General features: G+C 38.1%; 1 long non-coding RNA gene across 1 annotated transcript in view; it reads left to right on the plus strand.

Annotated features, from left to right (window-relative positions):
* The window catches only part of LOC125700993 (uncharacterized), a 61579-nt gene extending 52524 nt beyond the window's left edge, over positions 1-9055 (plus strand). The window contains exon 3 of the long non-coding RNA XR_007380132.1: positions 8963-9055. This is a non-coding gene — a long non-coding RNA (uncharacterized LOC125700993). The remainder of the gene's footprint in view (positions 1-8962) is intronic.
* Positions 9056-9403: the final 348 nt, after the last annotated feature.

Genomic DNA, 9403 nt, shown 5'->3' on the forward strand with positions numbered 1-9403 from the left:
GGCTGTTTCAGTATACCAGAATCTCTTATTTCACCTATGCGAGATGTGGAACAAAGAGTTAGAAAACCTACTCCTGTGGTTCTTAGAGCCAACAAACTGTGTTCTGCCTTGGGCCAGTTTATTTAAGTGACTCAGTTTATTTAAGCTTGCCTGTTGGCCTTGATTATGTGTTTACTTATATCCATGCCATTTCTAGGTGTGACAGCATTCATAGAGGTTGTCAGATAGCTCCTACTTTTAATGATGCTGTGAAGAAGCTTGGTCCTGGCATCGTAGTGCAGCTCAGCTGCTCAAACGCTCTTTTGGTCCTGCTACTTCAGGTAGTGTAACCTACATTTGGGACCTTCAGAAGATGGATATCTACTGAGTTCCACAGCTTTGCAAGCTGTCTAGATTAACCTCTGTGATGCAAGGTATACCAATTCTTTTTCCATGCAACCATCTTTTCCCTGCAATGTAGACATTACAGTTGTGATGGCACACTTTGAGTTGGGACTTTCGTAGAATCACAGAATGGCCTAGGCTGGAGGGGATCCTAAAAATCCTCTAGTTCTAACCCCCCTGCTATGGGCAGTGCTGCTCCACTACGTCAGGCTGCACAGGATACCATCCAACCTAGGCTTGAGTGCCTCCAGAGATGGGGCATCCACAACCTCTCTGGGTAGGCTGTTCTAGTGCCTCACCACTAAGTAAAAAATTTCATCCTAACATCTAACCTAAATCTCCCCTCTTTTAGCTTAAAGCTATTTCCCTTTGTCCTATCACTATCAGACCACGTAAAAAGTTGGTCTCCCTCCTGTTCATAAGTTCCCCATAAGTACTGGAAGGCCATAGTGATGTCTCCTCAAAGCTTTCTCCAAAATAAACAAAGCCAACTCCCTCAGTCTTCCTTCACAGAAGAGGTGCTCCAACCCTGTGACTATCTTCATGGCGCTCCACTACACTCACTCCAACAGCTTCGCATCCTTCCTGTATGGCAACAATTCTTCCACTTCACTAAGTTTTCCTATTGCAATTGGATGAAACAGGGACACAGTCAACCACAACCACATGGCAACAGTCAGAATTAAATATACCAAACTCCAGCATAGAGGGATTAGCACCATTTAGAACTGCTCTTCTACCAAGAAACAAATTATGAAAATAAGTGCATAACAATGCAGTTTGTCATTTGTCACCAGCATGTATTGTTTGTAAAATGCCACAGCCCTTAAGAAGCACAGGAGGGACATCACAGGAGTATGAAGGAGAAGAGGAAGAAACAGAGGGCTTGATAACTGAAAGCTAAAGAGTCTGGAAACTGCAGATAAGCACTCACCTAACAAGATGCTTATTGCTTAATCTATGAGAAAGTATCATGAGACAGGTAAGAGGTCTGGCATGCTACTGAATTTATTAAATATGCTTTTTTATTTTTTTGCTTCTAATTCCTCTTTGGATCTTAAATCTGTGCTTTTAGAGAAGCAGAGAATTGCATCTTGGCACAGAAAATCACCTTTGAGCACCCATCTGAAAGAAGAAATTACACTTGTTTTATGAATCTGACTTTTTTTGCAGGACATCTGCAATGTGAGCAGAAATAGAATTACCTGTGCCTCATAGCTAGAATAAAAGGTACCACTTCTGGTTAACAGAAAAAAAAAAAAAAAAAAAAAAAAAAGTATCTTATGATGTTTGCTGCTCTTTAACAAATGTTAGTATTTGTAGGAATAAAAATATCGAATAATTACACTCGATACCATTCAAAGCCTCTCTCTTTGTCAGGAAAGTCTTGGTAGCTACAAGGATGCAGAGGTGTATACTGGATAAGGGTTGTTTTAAAAGCATAGTGAAGAGGGGAGCACGCAGACAAGACAATGAGACAGCTTTGATTTCAACCACAGAAGTCAGCAGTAGAGTGTCCATCCCTGGGAGGTTCAAAGAAGTGTGGATATACTGTGAATTTAAGTAAGACTATGGTTACGCTGTAGTTTATATCTTCTGGCATTCAAATAATTTGGTTAGAAACCACGTTTTCTGTACTTAGTGAAAAAAGACATCAGTTTTGCTTTGTTTTTGAAATGCTGAATGCATTAAAATGTATAAACAATAGCATGGTTTAATCAAGTGCTACAATTATCTCCCAGAATTATTCCAAAAGTTCCCAGTGTTCTGGCAGTGTTTCTCTTTTCTCATCTGCTCCCTTAACTTTCACTGTGTTCTCTCCAGTCTAATCCAGTGCACATCACAGTCTCCACAGGGATCACCGCTTCTCTGATCATAGTTCTCCATTGGTTAAACTGTTTTTGATGTGAACTTAAGTTTGTTGGTAAATAAGAACGTAGCCTCAGCTGTAGCCTTTTGATATCAACAGGAGTCATTCCACTATGTAACTCTGAGATGGTATCTCATATTTCATGTGATCTTGTGCAGACACCAGAAAATGATGATGAATATAGTTTACATTCCAATTTTAATCCTTCTGCTCTCCATAAACTTTTAAGAGAGTTAGTTTCAGAAACTCGTTTAAAGACAAATCCTAGCTGGGGGACCACAGAATGCATGGCAGGCTTTGTATCTCTGTATCTTGAGCACCTCTAACAATGGGTATTAACAACTAATGGAACTGTGAAATAACATTGAATCGAGGCACGGGAGGGATGATTTCCAATACATCTCCTCTTCTTTCTAAAACATTTTTGAGGCTTAGAAATGCTTACTAAGTCACTTGTAACTTGTGCACTTAAAAAAAAGAATGTTAATGGCTTCAATATCCTGTGTTATCTGACATGTCTGTCTCTCTAGAAATTCATGAGTAACATGCTGCTCCAAACTTCTTACAGTCTTGACAGCAACTGTATTGTTGCCTTTTATTATTATTATTATTATTATTATTATTATTATTATTATCTATTTGTTTACTTTCAAGGACAAAGGTATGTGTTGATTTATATTTCACACAACATATTAGAGTCATGTTGGATCAACATTGTAAATTTCAGGGCACTGTCACACACTCTCACTTATTTTGTTGTCCTTACTACTTAAGGGACTTTAATGAGTATCTCTTCTGGACCTTTCTCAGATGCTTTAGCCAGAGGCATTCACAAACTTTGTCAGTAATGCTGTCAAAAGCACCATTCTTTGAAGTGTCCTTTCGATGTTAGGATGTTTACAAGTATACAATCCAACCTGCTTAAAATTTTTCATATTTTACTGATTGTTTTTAGAATTTTGCAAACAAGTGGTATGTTGGGAAACCTGCTGCCAAGCCTTGAATTACAATGAACTTTTTGAACATAACAGTATCAGTGTTTGACAGAAGTCAGTTCTCATCTTTTTCTCTAGGTATTGACAGCCCATGTAAAATACTTAACAGACTTTATCTTAATGTCACACAACTCTTTCTTGGTCTAAACATTTGCTGTTTTAATTTTACATGTTAAATGTGTATCTATTTGCTAAAGCAAATTTTCCTGAGGAATTTGACTAGACCTACAAAAAGAAATAAACAAAATCCAATACATTTTTAGTGGGGTAAAAAAGAAAAAAGTTGTGCATTTTGCATAGAGATACTTTTTCCCATTAGTTCTACTATATTTATGTATAATGTCTCTATATACTATTTGTTCTACTATATATGTGGATTGAAGCAGATGGTTTGAGAGAGACTAATTCCTCTCTAAATGAAGATAGTAGATATTGTCAGCCCAACGATAGCTTTATTTTTTGTTGTGAACTGTGTAGATAAATGCTCGATAAACGTTTTCAATAAGAGAACCATGCAAATATTATTGTTAACATTTTGTGATTGCTTTATATCCTAAAAACTCTGAAGATATGCATGCCTCTTTTTAAGTAGTGAACATGAGAAGATGACTTTGTATGTGATCAAGAACTTATGTTTTAAAGATAGTCAGAATGTTTGCTTTTGTGCTGTTTAAGTGTGGGATAGTTACTTTGCTCATAACATTAGGAAAATGAAATACCAAGATATAGGAACCATTATCCAGGTGAAAGAGTATATTTCCAATTCATATGAGCTAAACATTTATATTCCTTTAATACAGACCAGAAAATACTTGAAAACTTGATTTATCTAAAATATGCTGAAGATTTGGGTGCCTTCATTGCAGAAAGTCCTTATATCTATGTCAGTCCTTCCTATAATTCTTTTCTTCCAAAATAAGCTTTCTAATGTCTGTGCAAAGGAGCAAATGCCTTTCCTCTCATCTTTTTTCTTGTCCCTACTGTTTTTAATAATGTATGTCTGACATGCTAATGATCAGGCACATGCTCGTTCATTGTTGTCTCATCTCAGCTGTCTGATAATAACTTAAGAGGAGTGATGAGTAGAATTGCACATCAAGGATCTCTTTTGTTGATGGAGTAACCAGGAGTGCATTTCCAATTTGCAGTTTGGCTCTGGGGCTTTAGAAGTACCACAAATGTTTGATATCCACTTGGTTGCTTGCCACCAAACGTGATGATGGATCACTATGTTATGAGACTATGTAGAAAGAAAACAAAAAAGGGAGAGAAAAAGAATAAAGGGGAAAAAAAAAAGTTTTATTTTTAAAATAGTAGGACACTCACTGATTGAGTGCTTGTCTACAGCAAAACATGGGGAGGAGCAAGCCTGTGTGAGTGAAAGAGAGGGAACACGTGTATGTTTGTATTCCTCTTTCATAATATCTGAACGACAAAATAATTTATACTTTGATTCCACTGTCAATTACTGAGTTAAACCAGGATTACACTGAGTCATTTTTAGACAACCATTTTGATGTTAGTTCAGAACTCCCCGTGGCAAATCTGTGTTTTTTCTTAATTGCTTGCAGTCAATCAGATTTTAATTTGTCTGTTTCTTCAGTCCTGCAAAGTTTGGGCCTGGAATCCCTTTCCTTCAACAATCAAACAGTATTTTTACTGTGTGTGTCAGATACACTCACAGAATGTTTTTGTATGTTTATTTAGCTCAACAATTATTCCTTATTAACAAAAGCAGATTGATTGAAGAATGTTCTTCAGAATGGCCTTTTGAAGTCTTGCTTCACTGCGGATTTTTCACCACCAATTCAGTTATTTTACTTTTGAAATATGCTAAAGAAATTCACTACAAAATCTATAAAGCATCATTCAAGGGATGAATGTCTTATTCTGCTTCTTATCTTGTTAATCGATATTATTAACTAACTGTGATGGACATAGTTAATGACAGGACTCTAGCCCCTGCAAATTAAAGGTAATTGCCTTGTTCAGTCACATCCGCTCTTCCAAATATAGGTACATGAACATAAACTTTGTAATTTTGTTTAGACTCTATCATGATTGTTACATACTCCGTTTTCTTGTTAACAACTAATTTTAATTCTAACTCACCCAGCAAAGTCAAAAACCATAAAATAATCATCTTGCCTTTCAAACCCAAGTGGCTAAATAACACATTACTATGTTGCATGCTTACAGTTAAGAGGGTAAAAACAGAATTCCAATACTTACAAGGCTTTGATGCTGGCCTTAATCTGTTGGCCAAGACCTTGGTAAGAAGCTGTCTGATGAGGTTCATTTCTGAGCTTGAAGTTAAGTGGTACAGATATCAGAATAACCCCCTGGATTTTGGTATGCCTTTCATGTATCCTTTTATCAGCTTTATTATTTGTTATACTTCTGCTGAGTTTCCTTGAAAAAGAATAAAATGTTTCACTTATTATGCAGCAATTTATTGAAAGCTATTTAAAATAATATTTGAGGAGGGAAAAACAAATCAAAATGAATAAAAGCATAGGAAACACATGATGAAATAGAACAAATATCAGAGCTATTAAATTAATAGGCTTGCAAAGTGCTATTTATGGTATCTCAATGGAAGTTTAGAAATTGATACTGACTTATGCAAATTAATTGAATACCTTTGTTGTATTTCAGGAATACATATTCAAGCTCTCTGTACCTATTCCCTGTGGGGAAAATTGCTCTACTTGCCAAAACTCTAGTAATTTCACCTTGTTTTCATCTTCTTAAGGAAAATAGTTCAGGTATTGACTCAGTATGGCATCGATTCAGCAAATCTGTGTAGTGTGAGATTACATCTGTGGATTGTTGTCTCAAGTTGCCTACCAAAAGTATTTTAAACTGTACAGAAAGAGGAGCATGAACCAGAAATTTGGCTTTGCACAGTCCTAAAAGGTGCCCTTTCCTAATAACCACTGATGTTGATGAAGCAGCAGGAAAGCATATTGAGGATTTTGATCTTAAAGGGAAACAAGCTCATAGAATCATACAATGGCTTGATTTGGAAGCGACCTCAAAGATCATCCAGTTCCAACCCTCCTGCCATGGGCAGGGTTACCAACCACTTAATCAGACACTAGATCAGGCTGCCCACGTCTCTGTCCAACCTGGTCTTGTATGCCTCCAGAAATATAACATCCAAGCTTCTCTGGGCAGCCTGTTCCAGTGCCTCATTACCCTCTTGGTGAAAAATTTCTCCCTAACATCTAAATCTCTTCTCTTTTAGATTAAAGCCATTTCCCCTTGTCTTATCACTATCAGACTGTGTAAAAAGTCATTCCCCCTTCTTCTTACAAGTTCCCTTTAAGTATTGGAAGGCCACAATGTGGTCTCCTCTAAGCTTTCTGTTCTCCAGACTGAACAAACCCAGCTCCATCAGCCTATCTTTGTAGAAGAGGTGCTACAGCCTTCTAATCATTTTCATGGCCCTCCTCTTGACCAGTTCCAAAAGCTCCACATCTTTCTTGAGCTGGGAGCTGAAGACTACTAGACAGTAATCTAAATAGGTACTCAGGAGGGTAGAACACAGATGGACCATCACCTCCCTCTCCTTGCTGGCCATCCCTCTTTTGATGCAGCTCAGTATAAATGTGCCTTTCAGGCTGCAAGCACACACTGCTGACTCATGTTAAGTTTTTCATCTACCAAGACCCCTAAATTCTTCTCAGTAGGGCTGCTCTCAAGAAGTTAATCTCCCAGTCTGCACATGTATCTGGGATTGTCTCGACCCAAGCACGACACACTGCACTTGCCCTTGTTAAATCTCGCTAGGTTCATATGAGCCCACTTTGCAAGCCTGCCCATGTCTCTCTGGATGACATTCCTCCCTTCTGTTGTGTCAGCTGTACCATTCAGCTTGGTGCCGTCAGTGAACTTGCTGAGGGTGCACCCAATCCTATCATCTATGTCACTGATAAAGATGATGAAGTGTATCAGTCCCAGGAAGAATACAGGCTCATTCACACATCTGCACAGTCAGCCAACCTGAAGCCCAGCAGTACACTCCTGTAGAGCATCTAATGTGCCTGGGTTTGGTGTGACCTGCAGGGAGCATGGGACCAGGCTCAACTGTGTCCTTCAGTACTGTCAAAGCAGGCTATTTGATAGGGCTTTGCTGCCTCCCAACATGAGGGTTTTTGAGTATTACTTTCACTGTATCAACTTATATTCACTAGTGCAAATTAGGTGATGGTGCAGCTGTTCCTTTCGCTGAGAAGCAGGTGTCAGCAGACCAAAGCTGGTTCCTTGGAGTTAGCTGGTTACTTTTTGATGACTTTGAGTGGTTATGACTGGCTGAATTCTATTCCTTTATTCTACAGCCATTAAATTTCCATAGCTAACTTCTTTTCACCATTAGGAGTGTATTGTATTATTTTCGGGGGCAGGTGTTTTCATCTGGTTTGCCACAGAATTGCTGGATTTACTATTGCTATAGCTTCTGAGACAAGAGTATCTGCTTTAGTGACCCACCAAAAAATTAACAGGCAAGATTCAGGAGTGGTGCCAGAAATAGTGTCCTACCTGTTATTGTTTTTGTTTGCTATTACATTTTAATTTTTTTTTTTGTCTCTTTTTCTCTGAACAAGATTTTCCTTCAAGCAGCAGTGCTTTTGAGTTCTTATTCAGAATAATTCTACTGTGTTACAAAATGTGTCTACATTATGCCTGCCAAGTTCCTAATAGTTGTGTCTTAGGGCTTACAGTAACATAAAAATCCTATGCATAGCATGTTGCAGTATAGGTCCTAATTTGTGGTGTTTACCTGCTGATGGGATAGCAGCTTTAGCTTTGCATTACTTTTCCTAAAGCATCTAGGTGTTGTAGGGGCAAGAGAGCTTGCTACATACATGGTATGCTTTCAGGGTTATTCATTTTGACTGGTTCAATTTGGATACGCTGAGCACAAGTTGTGCCAGCACCCATCGCAAGTATCTTACTGCCCATGAGCTCTTCTGTTCTCCCAGTGGCTGCTCAAAGATGGAGTAGGTATTTTGAAAACCCTCAGGCCAGGAGCCTACCTGGCCCTATTTATTTCAGCAACCTCACATAGATGCCTTGCAAAACTGGAATGTCTGTGCAGACAACCACACTCCCCAAATGTGATCTTCAAACAACATATTGGTTGAAAGCTCACAATTTTCAGAAAAGATTCAAGGATGTATAAGAGAAGGAAAAGAGTGAATTGACCAGTGGTACAGAAACAGCACATCCTCTCTTTGGCTTTTCTTGCAAAATTACTTCTGCAATTATTTGCAATTCTGCCAATAGCTAAAACATCACTTGCTAGTGCAGAGTATCAGTTCTTAGAAAGCTGTAAAAATCTCTTCAATATCAAGCTGTCTTTCCTTCCTCTGCCCCTCTTACAACAGTAATAGCTGAGCTATAAAGAAGTAATGTTGCTAATTAACATTTCAAATCTTTATTTGTTCTTTGATTGATAGTCATCACCTGAAAGGTGATATTTGCTGCCCAGTGAGTAGTAGCACCTCACCAAATCCTCCCATGCTTAACTGGGGAACCCTGCTATATAGGATTTTATAGACCAAAACCTTAGTTGTTATTTCTTTGTTCTGAGACATTATCAAAGTGGTAGTTTTGCCCTTTGATATTGCCTAAGATAGCATTTTTTGTTTCTGTAATGTTTCTAACTTGAGCTTCTTTGATTAACTACTGTTTTACCCGCTTACAGTTATTCTTTCTAAGAGAGGAAGACCTAGTAATGGAAAATGAGACAGAGAACGGATTTTTAAGAATCCAGTTTGTCTTCACCCTAGCAATAAGTGTCTGTGGTTTTGTTTCTCTTTCATTTCATGCCTGCACCTTGTTTATCTTATTGGATTGATAGCAAGGACTTCATGGTTGAGGGCTGCATTCTCAGAGATCACAGCTCCAAAGCATGTTGCTCTTGATTAGTACTTCTAGGTACTGCAATCATGCAAAAAGAGATTGACTGATTATATATGTTGCTTACATTCATGTTTGTGCTTGTAGAGATGTGTTGATGGGGAGGTGTGGTGAAATGATAAAAATGTTACGTAAGGAAGTCGTTCCTTTCTGTGAAATAGGAAAATCTGACACCACCAATATAATTCCTAGGAGGACAGTGAAAAAGACTAGGGCTATATAAAAG

The sequence above is a fragment of the Lagopus muta genome, chromosome 1 (genome assembly GCF_023343835.1).
Source record: "Lagopus muta isolate bLagMut1 chromosome 1, bLagMut1 primary, whole genome shotgun sequence".
NCBI classification, from domain to species: domain Eukaryota; kingdom Metazoa; phylum Chordata; class Aves; order Galliformes; family Phasianidae; genus Lagopus; species Lagopus muta.